General features: G+C 36.8%; 1 protein-coding gene across 3 annotated transcripts in view; it reads right to left on the bottom strand.

Moving 5' to 3' along the window:
• MICU1 (mitochondrial calcium uptake 1) overlaps positions 1-25,165 on the bottom strand; it is a 239,911-nt gene extending 214,746 nt beyond the window's left edge. For all 3 annotated transcript variants that reach the window (XR_012133183.1, XR_012133182.1, XM_036998795.2), the window contains exon 1: positions 25,011-25,165. The gene's annotated coding sequence lies outside the window, so the exon portion shown is untranslated. The remainder of the gene's footprint in view (positions 1-25,010) is intronic.
• Positions 25,166-25,365: the final 200 nt, after the last annotated feature.

The raw sequence follows: 25,365 nt of genomic DNA, 5'->3' as shown, positions 1-25,365 counted from the left end.
GCTGGTGCTAGGGAGACAGGGCAGCAGGACCAGTGAGCGGGTGCCTGGGACCGGCACCTGAGGACAAAAAAAAAAAAAAAAAAAAAAAAAAATCGCTTGTTTTTTCCTTTTTTTTTTTTTTCCTTTCTTTCTGTTCCCTCTCTCATTGTTGCTGTTGTTGTTTTGGTTTGGAGAGTGCTTTTTGGAAGTCTTAAAGGGGCAGGACAGGTCACTTAGACCAGAGGCAGGGAATCTGGGGATCTCTGGGCACTCTAATGCCCTGGGCAGCAGGGAGCACAGAGGCCCCTTACGGAGATAAATAGCCTCCTGGCCGCTCCCCCTCCAACGGGGCTCCACCATTTTGGAGGAACAGCCCCAGCCAGGCCAAGCCCACAGCAACAGCGGAGATAAACCCCAAAGCAACTGGGCAGGAAGCAGAAGCCCTGTCTGCGCACAGCTGCCCAGCACAAGCAACTAGAGGTCGCTATTCTCCCAGGAACAGGCTACAAACCAACAAGAAGGGAAGCTCTTCCAGCGGTCACTTGTACCAGCTGTGCAAACTATCTCTATCACCATGAAAAGGCAAAACTACAGGCAGACAAAGATCACAGAGACAACACCTGAGAAGCAGACAGACCTAACTAGTCCTCCTGAAAAGGAATTCAAAATAAAAATCATGAACATGCTGACAGAGATGCAGAGAAAAATGCAAGAGCAGTGGGATGAGATGCAGAGAAAAATGCAAGAGCAGTGGGATGAAGTCCGGAAGGAGATCACAGATGTCAGGAAAGAGATCACAAAAGTGAAACAATCCCTGGAAGGATTTATAAGCAGAATGGATAAGATGCAAGAGGCCATTGAAGGAATAGAAGCCAGAGAACAGGAACGTATAGAAGCTGACATAGAGAGAGATAAAAGGATCTCCAGGAATGAAACAACACTAAGAGAAATATGTGACCAATACAAAAGGAAAAACATTCGTATTATAGGGATACCAGAAGAGGAAGAAAGAGGAAAAGGGATAGAAAGTGTCTTTGAAGAAATAATTGCTGAAAACTTCCCCAAACTGGGGGAGGAAATAATCGAACAGACCATGGAATTACACAGAACCCCCAACAGAAAGGATCCAAGGAGGACAACACCAAGACACATAGTAATTAAAATGGCAAGGATCAAGGACAAGGAAAGAGTTTTAAAGGCAGCTAGAGAGAAAAAGGTCACCTATAAAGGAAAACCAATCAGGCTAACATCAGACTTCTCAACAGAAACCCTACAGGCCAGAAGAGAATGGCATGATAGACTTAATGCAATGAAACAGAAGGGCCTTGAACCAAGGATACTGTATCCAGCACGACTATCATTTAAATATGATGGTGGGATCAAACAATTCCCAGACAAGCAAAAGCTGAGGGAATTTGCTTCCCACAAACCACCTCTACAGGGCATCCTACAGGGACTGCTCTAGATGGGAGCACCCCTAAAAAGAGCACAGAACAAAACACACAACATATGAAGAATGGAGGAGGAGGAATAAGAAGGGAGAGAAGAAAAGAATCTCCAGACAGTGTATATAACAGCTCAATAAGTGAGCTAAGTTAGGCAGTAAGATACTAAAGAAGCTAACCTTGAACCTTTGGTAACCACGAATCTAAGGCCTGAAATGGCAATAAGTACATATCTCTCAATAGTCACCCTAAATGTAAATGGACTTAATGCACCAATCAAAAGACATAGAGTAATAGAAAGGATAAAAAAGCAAGACCCATCTATATGCTGCTTACAAGAAACTCACCTTAAACCCAAAGATAAGCATAGACTAAAAGTCAAGGGATGGAAAAACATATTTCAGGCTAACAACAGTGAGAAGAAAGCAGGGGTTGCAGTACTAATATCAGACAAAATAGACTTCAAAACAAAGAAAGTAACAAGAGATAAAGAAGGCCACTACATAATGATAAAGGGCTCAGTCCAACAAGAGGATATAACCATTCTAAATATATATGCACCCAATACAGGAGCACCAGCATATGTGAAGCAAATACTAACAGAACTAAAGAGGGAAATAGACTGCAATGCATTCATTGTAGGAGACTTCAACACACCACTCACCCCAAAGGATAGATCCACCGGGCAGAAAATAAGTAAAGACACACAGGCACTGAACAACACACTAGAACAGATGGACCTAATAGACATCTATAGAACTCTACATCCAAAAGCAACAGGATATACATTCTTCTCAAGTGCACATGGAACATTCTCCAGAATAGACCACATACTAGCTCACAAAAAGAGCCTCAGTAAATTCCAAAATATTGAAATTCTACCAACCAATTTTGCAGACCACAAAGGTATGAAAGTAGAAATAAATTCTACAAAGAAAACAAAAAGGCTCACAAACACATGGAGGCTTAACAACATGCTACTAAATAATCAATGGATCAATGAACAAATCAAAATAGAGATCAAGGAATATATAGAAACAAATGACAACAACAACACTAAGCCCCAACTTCTGTGGAATGCAGCGAAAGCAGTCTTAAGAGGAAAGTATATAGCAATCCAGGCACACTTGAAGAAGGAAGAACAATCCCAAATGAATAGTCTAACATCACAATTATTAAAACTGGAAAAAGAAGAACAAATGAGGCCTAAAGTCTGCAGAAGGAGGGACATAATAAAGATCAGAGAAGAAATAAACAAAATTGAGAAGAATAAAACAATAGCAAAAAATCAACGAAACCAAGAGCTGGTTCTTTGAGAAAATAAACAAAATAGATAAGCCTCTAGCCCAACTTATTAAGAGAAAAAGAGAGTCAACACAAATCAACATAATCAGAAATGAGAATGGAAAAATCACGACAGACTCCACAGAAATACAAAGAATTATTAAAGACTACTATGAAAACCTATATGCCAACAAGCTGGAAAACCTAGACGAAATGGACAACTTCCTAGAAAAATACAACCTCCCAAGACTGACCAAGGAAGAAACACAAAAGTTAACAAACCAATTACAAGCAAAGAAATTGAGACAGTAATCAAAAAACTACCCAAGAACAAAACCCCGGGGCCGGACGGATTTACCTCGGAATTTTATCAGACACACAGAGAAGACATAATACCCATTCTCCTTAAAGTGTTCCACAAAATAGAAGAAGAGGGAATACTCCCAAACTCATTCTATGAAGCCAACATCACCCTAATACCAAAACCAGGAAAAGACCCCACCAAAAAAGAAAATTACAGACCAATATCCCTGATGAATGTAGATGCAAAAATAGTCAATAAAATATTAGCAAACAGAATTCAACAGTATATCAAAAGCATCATACACCATGACCAAGTGGGGTTCATCCCAGGGATGCAAGGATGGTACAACATTCGAAAATCCATCAACATCATCCACCACATCAACAAAAAGAAAGACAAAAACCACATGATCACCTCCATAGATGCTGAAAAAGCATTTGACAAAATTCAACATCCATTCATGATAAAAACTCTCAGCAAAATGGGAATAGAGGGCAAGTACCTCAACATAATAAAGGCCATATATGATAAACCCACAGCCAGCATTATACTGAACAGCGAGAAGCTGAAAGCATTTCCACTGAGATCGGGAACAAGACAGGGATGCCCACTCTCCCCACTGTTATTTAACATAGTACTGGAGGTCCTAGCCACGGCAATCAGACAAAACAAAGAAATACAAGGAATCCAGATTGGTAAAGAAGAAGTTAAACTGTCACTATTTGCAGATGATATGATACTGTACATAAAAAACCCTAAAGACTCCACTCCAAAACTACTAGAACTGATATCGGAATACAGCAAAGTTGCAGGATACAAAATTAACACACAGAAATCTGTAGCTTTCCTATACACTAACAATGAATCAATAGAAAGAGAAATCAGGAAAACAATTCCATTCACCATTGCATCAAAAAGAATAAAATACCTAGGAATAAACCTAACCAAAGAAGTGAAAGACTTATACTCTGAAAACTACAAGTCACTCTTAAGAGAAATTAAAGGGGACACTAATAAATGGAAACTCATCCCATGCTCATGGCTAGGAAGAATTAATATCGTCAAAATGGCCATCCTGCCCAAAGAAATATACAGATTTGATGCAATCCCTCTCAAATTACCAGCAACATTCTTCAATGAATTGGAACAAATAATTCAAAAATTCATATGGAAACACCAAAGACCCCGAATAGGCAAAGCAATCCTGAAAAAGAAGAATAAAGTAGGGGGGATCTCACTCCCCAACTTCAAGCTCTACTACAAAGCCATAGTAATCAAGACAATTTGGTACTGGCACAAGAACAGAGCCACAGACCAGTGGAACAGATTAGAGACTCCAGAAATTAACCCAAACATATATGGTCAATTAATATTTGATAGAGGAGCCATGGACATACAATGGCAAAATGACAGTCTCTTCAACAGATGGTGCTGGCAAAACTGGACAGCTACATGTAGGAGAATGAAACTGGACCATTGTCTAACCCCATATACAAAGGTAAACTCAAAATGGATCAAAGACCTGAATGTAAGGCATGAAACCATTAAACTCTTGGAAAAAAACATAGGCAAAAACCTCTTAGACATAAACATGAGTGATCTCTTCTTGAACATATCTCCCCGGGCAAGGAAAACAACAGCAAAAATGAGCAAGTGGGACTACATTAAGCTGAAAAGCTTTTGTACAGTGAAAGACACCAGCAATAGAACAAAAAGGAACCCTACAGTATGGGAGAATATATTTGAAAATGACACATCCGATAAAGGCTTGACGTCCAGAATATATAAAGAGCTCACACGCCTCAACAAACAAAAAACAAATAACCCAATTAAAAAATGGGCAGAGGAACTGAACAGACAGTTCTCTAAAAAAGAAATACAGATGTCCAAGAGACACATGAAAAGATGCTCCACATCGCTAATTATCAGAGAAATGCAAATTAAAACTACAATGAGGTATCACCTCACACCAGTAAGGATAGCTGCCATCCAAAAGACAAACAACAACAAATGTCGGCGAGGCTGTGGAGAAAGGGGAACCCTCCTACACTGCTGGTGGGAATGTAAATTAGTTCAACCATTGTGGAAAGCAGTATGGAGGTGCATCAAAATGCTCAAAACAGACCTACCATTTGACCCAGGAATTCCACTCCTAGGAATTTACCCTAAGAACGCAGCAATCAAGTTTGAGAAAGACAGATGCACTCCTATGTTTATCACAGCACTATTTACAATAGCCAAGAATTGGAAGCAACCTAAATGTCCATCGGTAGATGAATGGATAAAGAAGATGTGGTACATATACACAATGGAATACTACTCAGCCATAAGAAGTGGAAAAATCCAACCATTTGCAGCAACATGGATGGAGCTGGAGAGTATTATGCTCAGTGAAATAAGCCAAGCGGAGAAAGAGAAATACCAAATGATTTCACTCATCTGAGGAGTATAGGAACAAAGGAAAAACTGAAGGAACAAAACAGCAGTGGAATTACAGAACCCAAAAATGGACTAACAGGTACCAAAGGGAAAGGAACTGGGGAGGATGGGTGGGCAGGGAGGGATAAGGGGGGGGGAAGAAGAAGGGGGGTATTAAGATTAGCATGCATGGGGGGGAGGGAGCAAGGGGAGGGTGGGCTGCACAACACAGAGAGGACAAGTAGTGACTCTACAACATTTTGCTAAGCTGATGGACAGTAACCGTAATGTGGTTGTTAGGGGGGACCTGATATAGGGGAGAGCATAGTAAACATAGTATTTTTCATGTAAGTGTAGATTAAAAATTAAAAAAAAAAAAAAAGAAAGAAAGAAAGAAAGAAAGAAAAGGGGGATTACTCCTTAACAGGATAAAACTATTGGTAAATCAAAGATCAACGCATGCTTTAAATATCCTTAATGTTGATCACTTAAAGGGTGTCAGATGATCAGCTATGGAGGTACTCTTTTCTGATAATATTCCTTTCTCTTAATTTAAAAAAAAAAAAAAAAGCAGTTACTGTGTGCTGACCTCCAATGAGTTCTGCACAGTGGTGTGGAGGGCATGTCAAGGTGTGGGCAAAGGGTCTGTTTGTTTCTATGCAGAAGATCAAGGCCTAGCTTGGATACCCAGAAAATGAACTAAGATACGATATGAGGAGGAGCTTCCGGCATCAGCACTCTCTGGAGGACTTGTGCCGGGGGATGCTCATCAAAAAGCCTCCACAGGGATCCGGACGATGCTGCGGTTGTGGCTGCATCCAGCCCACCGTCTCCTGGACTTGCCATTGGAATGAGGAGGGAGATGTCTAGGCTGGCATGTGCATAGAGTGAGACAACGAATTTGACCGGATCTGTACTGTTGGAACTCAACCAGGAGTTGGGAGGGGTGCAAGTTGTAGCACTCCAAAATCTCATGACTATAGACTATCTATGGTTATAAGAACATATGGGATGTGAACAGATCCCAGAAATGGGCTGCTTTAATTTGTCTGATGGTTCAAGTACAGTTGGACAATATCCATCATATCATAGATAAATTTTCACAAATGCCTAGGGTGCCTAAATGGTTTTCTTGGCTTCACTGGAGATGGATGGTAATTATAGATTTGCTTTGTTTATGTCACCGTATTCCTATTATGTTAATATGTGTGTGCAAATTAGTTAGTAGTTTAAAACCTATACATACTTAAGGTACTATACAAGAAGATATGTCAAAGAAATAATCAATCCTCCCAAGTTTCCTTCATATGCTACATCTATAGCTTTTCTTCTTCCTTCCTAATTACAAACCTTAAATAGAATTCGTGCCTCATATCGAATTTACCGAGTATCATAATTCCTCCAGGTGGTAAAGATACCTCGAGACAAGTGCTGGGCATAGAAGCCACAGGGCATAAATCTGCAAAGAAGTAAAAAGCTAACCTTTGCAAACAATATGGCTTCTCTCTCACTTACCAACTTTACATTTCCCTGTATGGCCCCGGAAGATGACTGGTTAGCCAGAGACGGGTAAGATTCCTCAAGGGAGGAACAACCTAAGACAGGCACAGTTGCAGGGGGGCCATCAGGTGAGAATTTGGGGATCAACAGAGGTGAGGCTCAGAACCTCACCTCCCCTGCTTTGAGAGAAATCTTCTGCATCCGTGGATGTCTTGCTGCCCTTGTCTAGCCTGGATTAATACTTAGTCCATAGGCACACACCTGATCATCTGATCATCTACATTTGCCTTCTTACAGCACTAAACTATGTTTTCTACCTTTATCTTGCATCTACCTACCACTTCAGCATTTTATTAAAAATAAAAATAATAATAATAATAGGAGAAATGTGGGATCAACATATAAATCAAGTACAAAAATCAAACGAATATTCATATTTGACCTGATTGTTTATAGGTCATATTGCATGATCAAAACCGAAAGTTTCTGTGATGACTGCCCTTGTACTGTTCACCATGTAAGAACTTGTTCGTTATGCTTCAGAAGATTGGAGACTGACGAGAATTAGGCTTGAGATGGATTAATGATTGTACATTGAGCGTTGACCCCCCTATACTGAATTTTATTGTTGTTAACAACCATTTGATCAATAAATATGAGAGATGCCCTCTCAAAAAAAAAAAAAAATGAAAATGCACTTTTTAAGCCTTTAAGATTTTCAAGCTAGATCTCAAATATGTAATTACTGGAATGATAAAAATATATCACATGAATAATATGTTTATCTTATATGGTTCTAAATGCTAATTTCCATGCTTAAAAGAATTCCTTTGAACAAAAAGAGTTCAACACCACACACACACAAAAGAAAAGTATCTTCAGTACCTTGTAACACAAGTATATTAGACTTGAATAACACAACTACTATGCAGGGTAAGAAAAAAAATGTATCGGCTAAGGACATGAAATATTTTTATCAACATGATCAACAACAGAATGTAAATGACACGCTTAGAACACTAAGCAACTGAATATTATATATTCTTTTCAAATAAACACAAAAATTATAGAAATTGACCACATAAAATTAAATGTCATCTGGGTTTTGCATTTAAAAGTCAAAAGACAGTCGGTAGGAAGTTGCATATTAAATAAGATTGGCCAAATGGTGATAAACAGTGAAGCATTTATCAACTGTGTAATGGATAATGGGGTTTTGTATACATATGACATTGTTCATGATTTTGTGTTTGAAAATTTTCATAATAAACAGTATTTAAACCTTAACTATAGAGGTTCTGGTTCAGGTTAAGATGAAGTGATCACACTTCAACCTGTCCGTCTCACCAAATGCAGATAAAAGCTCTGGATGGAGTGGACTCTAAAAGGTAAATGTTAGCAGGCAGAATGGAAAAGAAAACAGATTTCATGGTAACACTGAAATGGCAGTAGTTCCCCAACTTTTTTCTCTGGTATCTCCATGCTAGAATTCAAAGTTAGCCTGATATCAGACATGTGCACTCGATGCATATAGATCTCCATGAAGAACCATTTATTTCTGGTTTGATGAGTGGGAGAAGGAAAGGGGCTTCTATGAGTAAGAGAGAGTGGAAGAAATTCCCTGGATGTATGTTTGTGTCCTTTTTCATTTTCTCCTACTCTGTAACAAAGCGTTCCCAGCAGCTGGGAAGGCATCTAAAGTCAGAAAAGAAAAATGATCTCTGGCGAGAGGAATTGTGCTCCAATTTTGCTTATTTTTCTATCTTCTGGTCACTAGACCCAGGAGGCTGATGCAGTCAAATTATCAGCAAATCCACTCATTGCTGTGTCTGTTTGCTTTGTCAATAAAGCTTTAACATGGTTATGAATAACAAAAAAATACTGGTTGACTAAACCTAACTCTACAAAAGGCTAAGACTGACACTAGGAAGAGTAGCTTTTTAAAAAACTATGAATACATAAAATTTTGATTAACAACAATGCATTCCATGAATGATAGATTTAGACTCAGAATACTTTCTGGGCTGCCCCATTAAGTTAAAAGCTCTAAGTCCTACTGTAATATAGAAATGATACATGAAGACAAAATGAAAGAATCAATATTTAATAAAAATGTGACCTTAAAATCTGTACTTCAAAGTGCTCTTATGAACACTCTCTCATTTGCACTATATTCAATTTTTGGACATGGAAAATAGGATACCTGTATTAAAATGTAATAACAATTCCATGTCAGAACTCAACTGTGGGTCCATGACATGTTATTCAGTCTCATTTAACAGCAAAGAATCGATTAGTACTATGAGCCAATCTATAAGAATAACATATATTTCTGCCAAAGGAAGTCTCTTTCTACATAAATAACAATTTCACAGGAATTTTTTTTTTAGTGTTCACAGCAACAGACATCTTTACAAATACTCTTTTTAAACAGTGTGTCTATATTTATTTTCTCTCTAGAAATAAACCTGCTAGGCTGACAGCAATTCTAGATATTTCACAGTAATATTAGATATTTTCCTGCCTTTTTCACTTTTACTCCTGACTGCTATTTTACCCAGGTACTTTTTAGAAAAGATTTTCCTTGCTTAGTGGAAGATTTTGTTTTAAACCAGGATTCAATTAAAGGAAAATTAGAACCTCACGAATTAAAGTTCTACTGAACATATAGGCAAGTTTGTATTGCTGTTGTGTACTTTGTTTTGTTCCATTTTGTTTTAATAAATTAAGGCCCAGAAAGTTAAGTGTCCTACTCAAAATAATCTAGTTAACTCATTAATTCTGCTTTTGATTCCTGACTTGGCAACTCTGCACTTACATAAAACAAGGATAATGACACTTACTACAAATGACTATGAGGAGGATTGAATGAGAAAACACTTGTAAAAAACTGAGCACAATGCCTAACATGCAGTTAATTATGAATGAATGTTTGGAAGGTAATATAAGAGGATGCTGCTGATGGTGATAATTCAAATAAAAACTGTATTATGTAATATAAATTTATTAAAATGTTAAATATTTAATACCTAACTATCTTGCTTTTATTGCAAACATTTAATTAAATGCAAACTGAGGCTTTAATCAAAAACTTATCTAATCATAAATTTACCTATTATCTACCCTTGCTATTCTAATCATGGAAATGACTATTTTTCTTCCTTTTCTTCTAACTTAAATGCCATTTCAAATTCACAGAATCACTTTGCCATTGCTAATAAATCATGTATTTTGACTCAAAAACTATCTAGTTCAACAAGGAAAAAAAATTCAAAAATGGGCAAGGGACTTGAATAGACATGTCTCCAAGCTAGGTATACAAAAGTCCAATAGGCACATGAAAAGATGCTCAACATAATTAGCCTTTAGGGAAATGTAAATGAAAACCACAATGAGATACTACTTCACACCCACGAGATGGCTATTATCAAAAAAAAAAGAAAGAAAAGAACAAGTGTTGGAGAAAATGTGGAGAAATCAGACCCTTGCATACGTATGGCTGGTGGGAATGTAAAATAGTGCAGCCACTATGGAAATCAAGTGTTCCAGTAATTCCACTTCTAGGTATACATCCAAAAGAATCGCAAGCAGAGACTCAGGCAGATACATGTATACCAGTGTTCAGAGCAGCATTATTCACAAAAGCCAAATGGTGGAAAGAGTCCAGATGTCCATCAAAATGTGCTGTGTACATATAGTAGACTATCATTCAGCCTTAAAAAGGAATGAAATTCTGATACATCTTACAACACAGATATACTTTAAAGACATCATGCCAAGTGAAATAAGCCAGACACAAAAGCACAAAAGTGTATGATTCCACTTGCAGGAGGTATCTAAAATAAGCAAAGTTACAGACATAGAAAATAGAATAGAGGTTACCAGGGGAGAAGAGAATGAGGAGTTATTTAATGGGTATAGACTTTCTGTTTGGAATGATGAAGGAGTTGTGGGAAACTATAGCAGCAATGGTTGCATATCATGTAGCAAATATTTATTGCCACTGAATGGTACACTTAAAAGTGATTAAAATTGTAAATTTTATGTTAACGCATATCCACAATTAAAATACAGCTGTCTAGTCCAAAAAGCTTATTATGAGGAATATGGCAATTCATTCATCATTTTAAGTTACAAAAGGATAGAAACTGCCAAGGGTGGTGTAATCTTGGAGAATTTAATAAAGGGTCTGTTTACAAAAATGTGAATGGACTAACAGAAACCAACAAGGGTTAGTGAAGCACCCTGAACATAACAACAGTGGGAAACCACTAGGCCTGGATGGGCCAGGGAAGGTCTTAGTTACCAACTCGCTGTCAGTGATAGCTGCAGCTTTGAGACAGCTGTCTGGTAAGAGCTGTGTGGTCTTCAGCTGAGATACGTAACAAGAAACAAACTTACGAAGACAAGTCAAGAAGATATATTCCCAGACCTCACTCTGCTCCTATTCTCTGTCATTGGCTAAACCCTCCTGGATACAAGAGGGAATGGAGCCTGTGGTGTATGATCCATAAAGATCAGCTTTCTGGGGCATGAAATAGGATGGTGAGGAATGAATACAGAGGGGGAAAAAGGAGACTATCCCACACAACACAATATACTTACTACTTTACTTAATATTTCTATTTTACTATGTAAAAGGAAGAATTATAATAACATTTTTCAGTACAAAGAAAAGGTTCCTGATGCCACAAAACACTAGAGAACTCAGAGTTAGAAAGGCAAATAAATGCTTTTGGCTGTTAAACAGAAAAGAAGCCCATACATTTTTTTTTTTTTGGTATCATTAATATACAATCACATGAGCAACACTGTGGTTACTAGATTCCCCCCATTACCAAGTTCCCAACACATACCCTATTAGTCATTGGCCCATACATTTTTGATAAGAGGATTCAGTACATGGTTTGCCACAATACCTTCATAAACACTGAGGTAAAATACAAAAAAAAAAAGGAACAATAAACTAGAATATAGAGCTGAAAGAGACTTTAGAAATCTTCAAGTTTTCAAAGAGAGAGAATAGTCAGAGATGATGGTACTTTAAGCAGCTTCATCAAGAACACAAAACTAGTGAGTAACAAAGATGGAAACAGAAACCAGATATAGTAACTCCTTTTCTAATTCTCATCACACTTAGGCTACAAAACAAACCTGGAAATGCTTAATGTCAAGAAAGTTAACTAGTAAAGAAGTTAAGACAACAAAACCCAGATTCATAAGGAATGTTTCTTAAAGTAGAACCCCAGGTTTCCCACAATAACAATAAAGATTCTGCCATTTACCCTCTTTAAAAAAATGACACTTCATGCATCTTAATATAGTACACATAGTACTTACAAAGTTGAACAGAGACTTTAAGCTGACCCTAAAGAAAATATGTGGTCAAGAAAGCAATTATTAATAATTTAAAAGCCATTTTCCTACAGAGCATGATATTAAAACCTCTAGGTTAGAAGAGTAATGGGAGTCATCCAAATCTCTGACAGTTGAATTGCTCCTTCGAAAGTTGGGGTATTTATGAAGAATGCATACTCCATTGGTCAAAATAATACAAAAATCACTTACTACAATGTACACTAATTACACATAAATTGTGAAAAAAAGAGAAAGAAAAAAAGGAATAAAGCAGCAGTATATGGAAGACAAAACCCATAAAATTAATTATAAATGAAAGAAACTAGTATTTTTTTTCAAAAGAAACTAGAAGTGTTAAGGATTAAAATATTTATGAAAGAAAATTAAAAACGCCTCTTTTACATGAATAATAACAGTAAACCTATATGACTAATGTTAAACTTTAAAAAATGTAGAAAATTTCAAAAACCACTACTATGAACATTTGTATATTAACTACCCTGAACAACTAACAGTTCATTATATTTACTTCATCTATATCTATCAAGCTATTTTTCTTTGTTTTATTGTTTTTTTTTATTGAACTGTTACGATATACAATCTTATATTGGTTTCAAGTATACAACACAGTTCAGCAATTCCCATATTATTAAACCCTCACCCCAACTAGTCAGTTACGGCAAACAGAGAAAGATGTTACACAATCATTGGCTAGATTTTCCATGCTGCACAACCATCCTTGTGACAAATTTATATTAGGATTGAGAATTTTGTACCCCTTTATCCCTTTAACCATCACCACACACCCACCTCAAACCCTCCGCAATGGTAACACAAGACACTTTTCAGTGTGAGTCTACTGCTATTTTGTTCATTTTATTTTGTTTTCTTTTCTTTTTAGATTCCACAAATAATTGAAATCATATGGTATTTGTCTTTCCCCACCTGGCTTATTTCACTTAGCATAATATCCACTAGGTCCATCCATGTTGTTGCAAATGAAAGAATTTCTTTCTTTATTATGGCTGAATAGTATTGCATTGTGTATATGTACCACTTCTTCTCCACTCATTTATTGATGGACACTTAGATTGCTTCCATTACTTGGCAACTGCAAATAAAGCAGCAATAAACATAGTGATGCATATATCTTTTTGAATCTGAGAAGCTATATTCTTTGGGTAAATTCCTAGAAGTAGAATTACTGGGCCATATGGTGTTTCTAATTTCAGTTTTTTGAGGAACCTCTATACTGCTTTGCATAGTGGCTGCACCAATTGACATTCCCACCAACTGTGGACATTCCCTTTCTCCACATCCTCACCAGTATTTGTTGTTATTAGTCTTTTCAATACTGGCCATCCTAACTGGTGTGAGGTGATATCTCATTGTGGTTTTTATTTGCATTTCCCAGATAATTACCAATGTGGAGCATCTTTGCATGTGCCTTTGGTCATCTGAATTTCTTCTTTGCAGAATTCTTTGTTTAAATCCTCTGCCTATTTTTCAATTGGGTTATTTGTTTTTTCGGTGTTCAGGCATGTGAGTTCTTTATATATTTTGGATGTTAACCCCTTGTCAGATATGTCATTTACAAATATATTCTCCCATACTGCAGGTTGCCTTTTTGTTCTGTTGATGGTGTCCTTTGCCATACAGAAGCTTTTTAGTTTGATGTAGTCCTATGGGTTCATTTTTGCTTTTATGTCCCTTGCATGAGGAGATGCATTCAGAAAAAAGTTGCTCATATTTATAATCAGGAGATTTTTGCCTTCTAAGAGTTTTATGGTTTCATGATTTACATTTAGGTCTTTGATCCATTTCAAGTTTACTTTCGTGTATGGGGATAAGACAATAATCCAGTTTCATTCTCTTCCATGTAGGTGTCCAGTTTTGGCAACACGAATTGTTGAAGAGGCTGTCATTTTCCCATTGTATGTCCATGGCTCCTTTATCATATGTTATGTTTGGGTTTGTATCTGGGCTCTCTAGTCTGTTCCATTGGCCTATGAGTCTGTTCTTGTACCAGTGCCAAATTGTTTGATTACTGTGGTTTTGTAGTAAGAGCTTGAAGTCAGGGAGCATAATCCCTCCTGCCTATTCTTTCTTCTAAGGATTGCTTTGGCTATTTGGGGTCTTTTATGGTTCCATATGAATTTTAGAACTATGAATTTAGAATTATGAATTTTTGCTCTAATTTGTAGAATTTAGAACTATGAATTCAGAATTCTAAATTTTTCCTCTAGTTTATTGAAGAATGCGTTTGCAATTTTGATAGGGATTGCACTGAATCTATAGATTGCTTTAGTCAGGATGGCCATTTTGACAATATTAATTCTTCCTATCCATGAGCATGGGATGTGTTTCCATTTATTGGTATCTTCTTTAATTTCTCTCATGAGTATCTTGTAGTTTTCAGAGTATAGGTCTTTCATTTCCTTGGTTAGGTTTATTCCTAGGTATTTTATTCATTTTGATATAATTATGAATGGAATTGTTTTCCTAATTTCTCTTTCTGCTACTTTATCAATAGTGTATAGCAATGCAACAGATTTCTGTGTATTAATTTTGTATCCTGCAACTTTGCTGAATTCAGATATTAGTTCTAGTAGTTTTGGAGTGGATTCTTTAGGATTTGTTATGTACAATATCATGTCATCTGCAAACAGGGACAGTTTAACTTCTTCTCTGCCAATCTGTATGCCTTTTATTTCTTTATGTTGTCTGATTGTCATGGCAAGGACTTCCAGAACTATTTTGAATGTGGGTAGAGTGAGCATCCTTGTCTTGTTCCTGATCTTAAAGGAAAAGCTTTTAGCTTCTTGCTGTTAAGTATAATGTTGGCTGTGGGTTTGTCATATATGGCCTTTATTATGTTGAGGTACTTGCCCTCTATACCCATTTTGTTGAGAGTTTTTATCATGAATGGGTGTTGAATTTTGTCAAATGCTTTTTCAGCATCTATGGAGATGATCACGTGGTTTTTGTCCTTTTTGTTGATGTGGTGGATGATGTTGATGGATTTTCTAATACTGTACCATCCTTGCATCCCTGGAATGAATCTCACGATCCTCTTGACATATTTTTGAATTTGGTTTGCATTTTATTCAGTACTTTTGCACCTATGTTCATCAGAGATATTGTTCTGTAATTTTCTTTTTTTTGTGGTGTCTTTGCCTGGTTTTGGCATTAGGGTGATGCTGGCCTCATAGAATGAGTCTGAAGTATTCCCTTCTCTTCTACTTTTTGGAAAACTTTAAGGAGAATGGGTATTAGGTCTTCCTTAAATGTTTCATAAAATTCAGAAGTGAAGCCATCTGGTCCACGGGTTTTGTTTTTAGGTAGTTTCTTGATTTTCAATTCAATTTCACTGCTAGCAATTGGTCTGTTCCAATTTTCTGTTTCTTTCTGGGTCAACCATGGAAGATTGTATTTCTGTAGAAAGTTGTCCATTTCTTCTAGGTTATCCAGTTTGTTACCATATAATTTTTTATAGTATTCTATAATAATTCTTTGTATTTCTGTGGAGTCCGTAGTGATTTTTCCTTTCTCATTTTTGATTCTGTTTATGTGAGTAGATGCACTTTTTTTCCTGATATGTCTGGCTAGGGGTTTATCTATTTTGTTAATCTTCATGAAGATCCAACTGCTGCTTTCATTGATTCTTTCTATTGTTTCATTCTTCTCAATTTTATTTTTTTCTGCTCTAATCTTTATTATGTCCATCGTTCTATTGACTTTGGATGTCATTTGTTCTTCTTTTTCTGATTTTGTTAATTGTGAGTTTAGACTGTTTATATGGGATTGTTCTTCTTTCCTGAGGTAGGCCTGTATTGCAATATACTTCGCTCTGAGCATGGCCCTTGCTGCATCCCACAGATTTTGTGGTGTTGAATTATTGTTGTCATTTGTCTCCATATATTGCTTGATCTCTGTTTTTATTTGGTCATTGATCCACTGGTTATTTAGAAGCACATTGTGAAGCTTCCATGTGTTTGTGGGATTTTTCATTTTCTGTGCATAATTTATTTCTAGTTTCATACCTTTGTGGTCTGACAAGCTGGTTGGTACAATTTCAATCTTTTTGAATTTACTGATGCTCTTTTTGTGGCCTAGTATATAATCTATTCTTGAAAATGTTCCATGCGTTCTAGAGAAGATGTGTATCAAAGACCTGAATGTAAGTCATGAAACCATTAAACTCTTGGAAAAAAACATAGGCAAAAACCTCTTAGACATAAACATGAGTGACCTCTTCTTGAACATATCTCCCCAGTCAAGGAAAACAACAGCAAAAATGAGCAAGTGGGACTACATTAAGCTGAAAAGCTTCTGTACAGCGAAAGACACCATCAATAGAACAAAAAGGAACCCTACAGTATGGGAGAATATATTTGAAAATGACACATCCGATAAAGGTTTGACGTCCAGAATATATAAAGAGCTCACATGCCTCAACAAACAAAAAACAAATAACCCAATTAAAAAATGGGCAGAGGAACTGAACAGTTCTCTAAAAAAGAAATACAGATGGCCAACAGACACATGAAAAGATGCTCCACATTGCTAATTATCAGAGAAATGGGAATTAAAACTACAATGAGGTATCACTTCACACCAGTAAGGATAGCTGCCATCCAAAAGACAAACAACAACAAATGTTAGCGAGGCTGTGGAGAAAGGGGAACCCTCCCACACTGCTGGTGGGAATGTAAATTAGTTCAACCATTGTGGAAAGCAGTTTGGAGGTTCATCAAAATGCTCAAAACAGACCTACCATTTGACCCAGGAATTCCACTCTTAGGAATTTACCCTAAGAACACAGCAATCAAGTTTGAGAAAGACAGATGCACCCCTATGTTTATCGCAGCACTACTTATAATAGCCAAGAATTGGAAGCAACCTAAATGTCCATTGGTAGATGAATGGATAAAGGAGATGTGGTACATATACACAATGGAATACTACTCAGCCATAAGAAGTGGAAAAATCCAACCATTTCCAGCAACATGGATGGAGCTGGAGAGTATTATGCTCAGTGAAATAAGCCAAGCGGAGAAAGAGAAATACCAAATGATTTCACTCATCTGAGGAGTATAGGAACAAAGGAAAAACTGAAGGAACAAAACAGCAGCGGAATTACAGAACCCAAAAATGGACTAACAGGTACCAAAGGGAAAGGAACTGGGGAGGATGGGTGGGCAGGGAGGGATAAGGGGGAGGAAGAAGAAGGGGGGTATTAAGATTAGCATGCATGGGGGGGAGGGAGAAAGGGGAGGGTGGGCTGCACAACACAGAGAGGACAAGTAGTGACTCTACAACATTTTGCTAAGCTGATGGACAGTAACCGTAATGTGGTTGTTAGGGGGGACCTGATATAGGGGAGAGCATAGTAAACATAGTACTCTTCATGTAAGTGTAGATTAAAGATTAAAAAAAAAAAAAGAAAGAAAGAAAAGGGGGATTACTCCCTGATAGGATAAAACTATTGGTAAATCAAAGATCAACGCATGCTTTAAATATCCTTAATGTTGATCACTTAAAGGGTGTCAGATGATCAGCTATGGAGGTACTCTTTTCTGATAATATTCCTTTCTCTTAATTAAAAAAAAAAAAAAGTTGTCCCTGTGTGCTGACCTCCAATGAGTTCTGCACAGTGGTATAGAGGGCATGTCAAAGTGTGGGCAAAGGGTCTGTTTGTTTCTATGCAGAAGATCAAGGCCTAGCTTGGATACCCAGAAAATGAACTAAGATACGATATGAGGAGGAGCTTCCGGCATCAGCACTCTCTGGATCATTCTGCTCCTTTCAGATTTCTCATCTCTAATATTCTGCTTTGCAAAAACTTCAGCTACCTTAGCCTACCCAGACTCTCTCAGTTCAGGGAGACCACTGTGCTTTGCTTGGGTTTCCACTCCAAGCTCCGCAGCTGGGAAACTCCAGGCAGCAGCCACAGCAATCACAGAGGCTCACTTCATTGTGTCCCATCTTTCGGGGATCACTCTCCTTTGCTGCAAAATGCCCAAAATTTGGGAAACTATATTTTGTCTGCCTTTTTCTCTCTTTAAGGCAAGAGAGTAAATATGTTCTGTTACTCCTTCTTCACCAGAAATGAAAGTTAGGACCAATTTTTCTGTCCCTTTTCTCTTTATCTTTGTGAATTATTTTAAAGCAACTCAGAGACATCATATTTCACTGCTATATATTTTAGCATGTCTCTCCAAAAATATGGATGTTCTTTCCACATAATCACGAAACTGTCACACTTAACAAACGTAACAATAGTTCTTTGCTTTGTTCTAATACCAGTCTATATTCTAATTTCCCTAACTTTCTTTAAAATTTTTTTTCTTTTAAACCACTACTTGTTCAAATTCTCTTTAATGCTAGCATTTTGTAAACACTACTCCATAAGGGGTACTATGCTAACTGCTTGTTATCAACTACCTCATTTAATCTTCAATAATCCTTGAGGTAAGTATTATTATTGATCTTATTTTACCGAGAAGGACACCAAAGCTCAACACTTTTAAGAAATCTGCCTAAGATCATAGTCAGTAGATGAAAGAGGAAGGTTCTGATGATTCCAAAGACACTGCTCTTAACCATTATGCTTCACTACTATCTCAGGAATTAATTATTGGGATAGAAAATCAGATGATACCAATACTGAAGGTGAAAATCAAATTCTGAAACTACTTAATTTAAATGCTATGACAGATCAAAGACCTGAGAAAATTACCAATGTTGCTTTGAAATTTACTTCTATATTACAATTGCATCCACTTGATAAGTTTTAAAAAATACAATTTCCAAATCTAAAAGCAAGTTTTATTTGAACAAGGAGGGAACATGATTGAAATGAAAATAAACTATCATCTGAAACCAGAAAATGTAGATTCAAGAGTATTTATAATGTTCTATAACAGCTGTCAAATAAAACATTACTATGATGATAGAAATGTTTTATATCTGTACTGTTCAGTATAGTAACCACTAGAGATATGTGGCTACTGAGCCCTTGAAATATGTCTAGTGAAAATGCTAAACTGAATTTATTTTAATACACATAAATTTAGTTTGCAATTATCAATTCACCTATCTTATCTCCATCACTAGACTGTGAACTCCTTGATGAATGGAATGTTTTTTCTCTCTCCAGTGCCCTGGGTACACACTAGACAGATAAAACATGTTTATTCCTGTGTGGTAGAACATGTGGATGAAATTTTCTGCAAGTATTCAGGTAAATTCTCTCAGACTGATAGAGATTATAGAGTGAACACTTAATCTATTGGATTATATCCTGTTTCTGTTGTGATTTTAAAGCACATTCAGTATCTTATTTACTCTTTTATTCACCAAACATGTTCTGAGCTAGTATATATGGCAGGTACTCTGATGAGTGTTTAGGATATGATGAATAAGACTTGTTTCTGGCAACAAGAATCACTCAGTCTTATAGAAAATACATACAATTGCTCCACAAAGTAAGAAGAATATTAAGAATATTTTTTTAAGTTAAAAATAATTATGATGGGAACCACCAAGTAAAATAACCACTTGAGGGTGGAGGGAAGTTTTACAAATTGGAGAATAACTTATTCATCTAGTTTAAAGATGAACAGTAGCTTACCACTGAAGATGGCAAGATGATGGAGAGGCATTCCAAGTACAACAAATAGCCTATGCAAAGGCATGGCTTGTAGGGGGTGCAAAAAATAGTTCACTATGACTAGAACATGGGGGAAAGAAAAGGGAAGGTAGAGACATATGAACTAAACTAGAAAGATACAGACAGTCCTTGACTTACAATGGTTATGATATTTCAACTTTATGATGGTGCAAAAGTAATATGCACTCAGTAGAAATCGTACTTTGAATTTTGATCTGTTCCTGGGCTAGTGATATACTGTATGACACTCTCTCATGATGCTGGGCAACAGTAGTGAGCCATAGCTCTCAGTCAGCCACATGATCAGGAGTGTAAACAATCAATACACTTACAACCATCCCGTACCCATAAAACCATTCGGTTTTTCACTTTCAGTACAGTTTTCAATAAATCACATTAGATATTCAGGACTTTATTGCAAAACAGGCTTTGTGTTAGATGATTTTGCCCAACTATAGGCCAATATAAGTGTTCCGAGTATGTTTAAGGTAGGCTAATCTAAGCTATGATGTTTCATAGATTATGTATTAAATACACTTCCAACTAAACATATTTTCAATTTATGATGGGTTTATCAGGACATAACCCCATCATAAGTCAATGAAAATCTCTTTTACAGCTAGATTCTAATACTCCTTATGTGCTATATTATAGAATGCTTACCTAATTCTACTAGGATAGTAAACAATCAAAGTACTGATATCTGTGTTTTAAAAAGAAAAAAACTGCTTGTGGATTTAATTCTAATACTTAATGAACAAACTTCATTTTCTTCATATACAGCAAAATCTAAATTATAAGTACTGGTTATGAATAGACACCAAGTAACTGTTCAACTCTGAAAAAGCAAGGTTATTAGGATAGGGACTAAGTTTTAAATGACCAACATTAAATCACTTTGAAAAAGAATGCAAACATTATTTGTACATTTTACATGAATGATGAAGACATACACTTTTCAAAGATTACACTAAAGTTTCATTTTTCTCATAGTTAGTAAACCCACCTAGAGTTTTAGTTAGCCTAAGGGATGTTTACAATTTGCAAAAAACTACCTCTGTGAGTTTGGGGGAAAAAGATTAATCCATTTCTAGCTATTTCTGTTCTCATAAAAAGGGCTACAACACCCCTCTTCCCAATGTGGCAGTATTTAACTTCCCAATGCCAGATCATTAATTATATTTAATGTCAATCATTTCTCACAGTTGTTCAATTCCAGTTGCCTTTTTTGGTTTTTCAAATAACATTCTAAGCTGTTATCTCTTCCACCTGCAGGTGTCCAGCATTATCATGTTCTCAAGCACTATTTCTTCACAGAACTATTCTCCTAAACATATCCTTAGAAATAAAAACAATCCATTTTTATAATTTCTGTCTATAACCCAGTCACCACAAATTCTGACCTGAACTTCCAAGGTGCTCAATGTCTAGCTCCCCTGTAGAGTGAAGAAACATGCTATTTTCCACTAAATATTAAAGTTTACTGTGCTCAAGAGTTTGTGTAAAATTCTCTCAATATATTCCTCAAATCTGACAGTTATTACACTTGGATTAAGTAATCTTCAATAGTGGGCAGTCCACCAATAATTACGTAGTCTAAATAAAGTTGTCTAGTTTATTGCTATATATGCAACATGAAATTTAAAAACCTGCTAGACAAAATGAATGAAGAGCAATCTTGTTAATTTCTCTATCACACTTTTTAAACTCCTGGGGCTAAACATTCTGAAACTGAGAACATAAAACCCTTTCAGATATTACTTCTTATTGCTGTTATTAAAAACGATTGCATTTAATGAGAACCTGCTGTTTCACAGGTACTTGGCATCTACTAAGTTAATCCTAATCAGACCCCTATGAGATATGTATTACCATTCCTATTTTATAAATTCAGAGAGATTAAGTAACTTGCTCAATATTAAGAAGTGATAGAGTTGGTTTTAGAATACAGATCTACCTGTTTAAACTAAAGCTCATGCCACTGATGTTAGCAATTAAAGGTCAAATTTCCATTAAATTGAGCCACTAACATTTCTTTTAAAAGAGAACAAGACAGTGGAGTAAACAATATGTTGCTTCAGTTATATTTTCTCTTAAAATAAAATGAATCAGAATAATCCATTAGGAGGTAAAACCAGACAATGTTAAATATAGTTTGACAGTTAACATTAGTGACAGCAATTAGTGACAATTATAGTGATTTGTTTTTCATACAGTGCTCAAAATGAAATAGTTTCTACACTAACAGGTTTTTAGACATGGAACAATTAAAAGAATCAAGCATTTAATCATATTGACTACATATGCTTAAATATTGAAGACATTTTTATTTACTATTTATAAACTGCAGTTTGTTAACCAAGTACATTCACTGTTATGAAAAATATTTATGAGTAATCAATTTTAATAAACTGGCCAAATATACAATATATTTAAAGTGAGAAACCTGAATATGCCAGAGCATGGGTACTTAACATGTAATAACAGTACAAATATATGCATTTGAAGAGTTTAAACTTAAAATTCTGTAAGCTAATTAAATAATATACTTTTTTTAAAAGGAAAAAGCAACACATAAGCTGTAAAATACAATTAATTAATATTGGGAAAGGAAAGTTCTTTTATTTAAAAAAACAAATATATGTAAAATTGCATTAGTGAACATCTGTTTTTTCTGTCTGTCCAGCAACTTATCTCCCCTGTCCAGGAAATGACACCTCAGTTTTCTTTTAGAAACTATATGTTGCCTACCCTTAATTCCTGTGGTTGAAAACTGTTTCCCCCTATGCCCTACTCCAGGGTGGGAGTAAGATCCCATCTTGGCCACACAAACAATTTCATCACTTTGGGCCACAGAGATTGCCTCTACAATGGGAACTGACCCAATTCAGGCAAATGAGACTCTGACACAATAGCTTGCTAGAAATACAGCGAAGGGGAAGTTCTTTCTCTTCTGGGGTTTCTAAGGTTGTAAACCCTGGTCTATTAGTATCATTTTGACCAAGAAGTCTGACTCGACTCTTTCCACACTGATTCTCAAATATGCAAGGTGAACTAGTGGCAAAGGAAAAGATAAATAAGGCTTTCAACTTTCAGTGTTTTATTTTCCATAATGTTTCCATTTTTCAAAAATAAGCACATACTACTTTTATAATAGGGAATATAAAACATTTAAAGATACTGCCCACGTTTTCTTCTCAAATATGCTCAGATATATGTTTTAATATCTTAAAAGACTAACAACTTTCTCATAATTTACCAAAGTGAGTAGAACATCTATTTAAAAAGAATCGACTTTAAGCTTGGCACAAAATTAAACTATTTTTGTTTTGAGTGGGAATAAAAAAGTTGTGAGCAAACTTAAAAAAAAATTGGTTCGCATATTAAACAACTCTACATGCCAAAGAAATTTGGCTAACATTCACCAAGTGCTGCAGTCACTGTAAAAATTGCTCAAGCAGTAAAACTAAAGATTAAAAGTACCCAAATTGGGTTTAATAACTTTATCAATTACTTAAGTCCTATAATTCTGAATAATGTAAAATCTGCAGGGTCAATTAAATCTTTGTTACAGTTATTTTATGTTATATTGTATTATGGAAGAAATTACACACCATTGTTTTATTCTTAAATATAGGAAAGTCAGTCTCAAGATGCACTCCTTAAGAATGTAACTCTACGGAATACAGTAAATGTTCTATAGAAAGATAGCAATACATGCTTTTGTTCTCCTGCTTTTATTAAACTTCCATCACTCTCGTTCTCCCCAGGCACACAATCCACTCCTAAATCTTCATTTTCATTACTTTGTTTTATATTCCTCAGTAAGGACACATAGAAGGTGCCACTGGCACTTTCTTGATATAATTAGGTGCCCCAAGCAATGTTCCTAGTGGAAGAAATAATCACCTATCACGGTTGATGATAAAGAGTAGCTGGAGAGTACACACAAGTGGCAATGAGTTCTAAAAAATTTTTAGAATAAGAATATATTCAGCAAGCTCATTACCTTATCCAACACCAGAAAGAAGCAGGTTGGTCATCCTGGGCAATACCTGTGTCTCAAGTTGTTGACATTTGATTAATTTGTCATATGGTCTAATGAAACCTAAACTCTCTTACTACTATCAATCCCCAAACTGCTTCACTTTATCTGCAAACTGCTTTCCTCTACTGTTCGATCACTTGCACATGTGACCCAAAGGGATGCTTAAACATAAACAAAGGTATATCCAAGAAACCACCTAAAAAAACTGTGATAGACACATCTGTTTATAAAATAACAAAGAAAATGTGTCTTTCCAGGTACCAAAGGGAGAATAAAATATCGAACTCTAGTCCCTGCATTATAAGGCGGTTATTTTACTTTTATTTACAAATACGAATACTTTTATTTACAAATACGAACAAGGGATGATAAAGAAGCTACAAACCGTAAGATTACTGAAATAGCATCTTAAAAAACAGTCTGTTTTAAACTTTTCTCACAACATTCACAGAGTCAAAAACAACCAGCTTTGTCAAAACCTCGTATGCTCCAGGATGGGAAGGTGAGGACACTTGAGAGAGAACCAGAATGGGAAGCTATTGGAAAAGATAAGAACTAACCAGTCTAAGAAGCCTGCACTTTGTTTTGCTACTCCGGGTCCCCATTGAGTTTTCACTTATTTTTTCGTTTCAATGATTAACCAACCCTTCTTCCCACCAGAGATTTACTGTACAGTTCATCATCCACAAGCCCCTGGGGAACTAGTCAAGTCTACTTGTGATCTCCCGTGAGGAGAGGGACGTCGGCGCCCAGGTGAACTCTGAAGTTGGGAACTCGGCACGAAGAGAACTTCTGCGACAGGGAAATGGGATGGGGTGCAGGCAGGACTAAGGTCTGCTCTCAGGCCGCTGAGCTGAGCGCATCAGGGGAGACGCCGGATCCCAGAGGAGGGGAGCTGCCCGCCCAGAGGTCAGACCCCTAAAGCTGTTCCGCGCCCCCCCTTCCCTTTAGCGTCCCCTAAATGGCTGTCATCTCACACGCTTCAAGTTCAGAACTCACCTGTTCACTCGGAGCTTCAGTGTTTCTCCGTCAAAGCCGCCCACCTCCGCCAACTACAGAGGCAAAAAAATACACAGCAGACACAAGCCTCCACCTCCACCACCCACTCTCACGTGACTCTCCTAGCCGCTGGGCCTGCCGGGATCGTGGCGAAATGTATGTGGGCGGGGCACGGAGGAAAAGAAGTGAGGCGGGCCCAGCGAAGCTACTCGCCCCTAGGTCTCGGGCCCCGCCCCGGCCTCGGGCCCCGCCCCGGCCTCGGGCCTCGCCCCGCCCCGCGGTATTTGGGCGGGATAGCGCGAGGGCTCCCAAGGGGGCTCTCGTGTTTGTCCTCAGGCATCCCCGCCTCCCGCCT

This window comes from Manis javanica, chromosome 7 (assembly GCF_040802235.1).
Source record: "Manis javanica isolate MJ-LG chromosome 7, MJ_LKY, whole genome shotgun sequence".
Taxonomy (NCBI): domain Eukaryota; kingdom Metazoa; phylum Chordata; class Mammalia; order Pholidota; family Manidae; genus Manis; species Manis javanica.
This window is presented reverse-complemented; position numbering and strand designations above follow the sequence as displayed.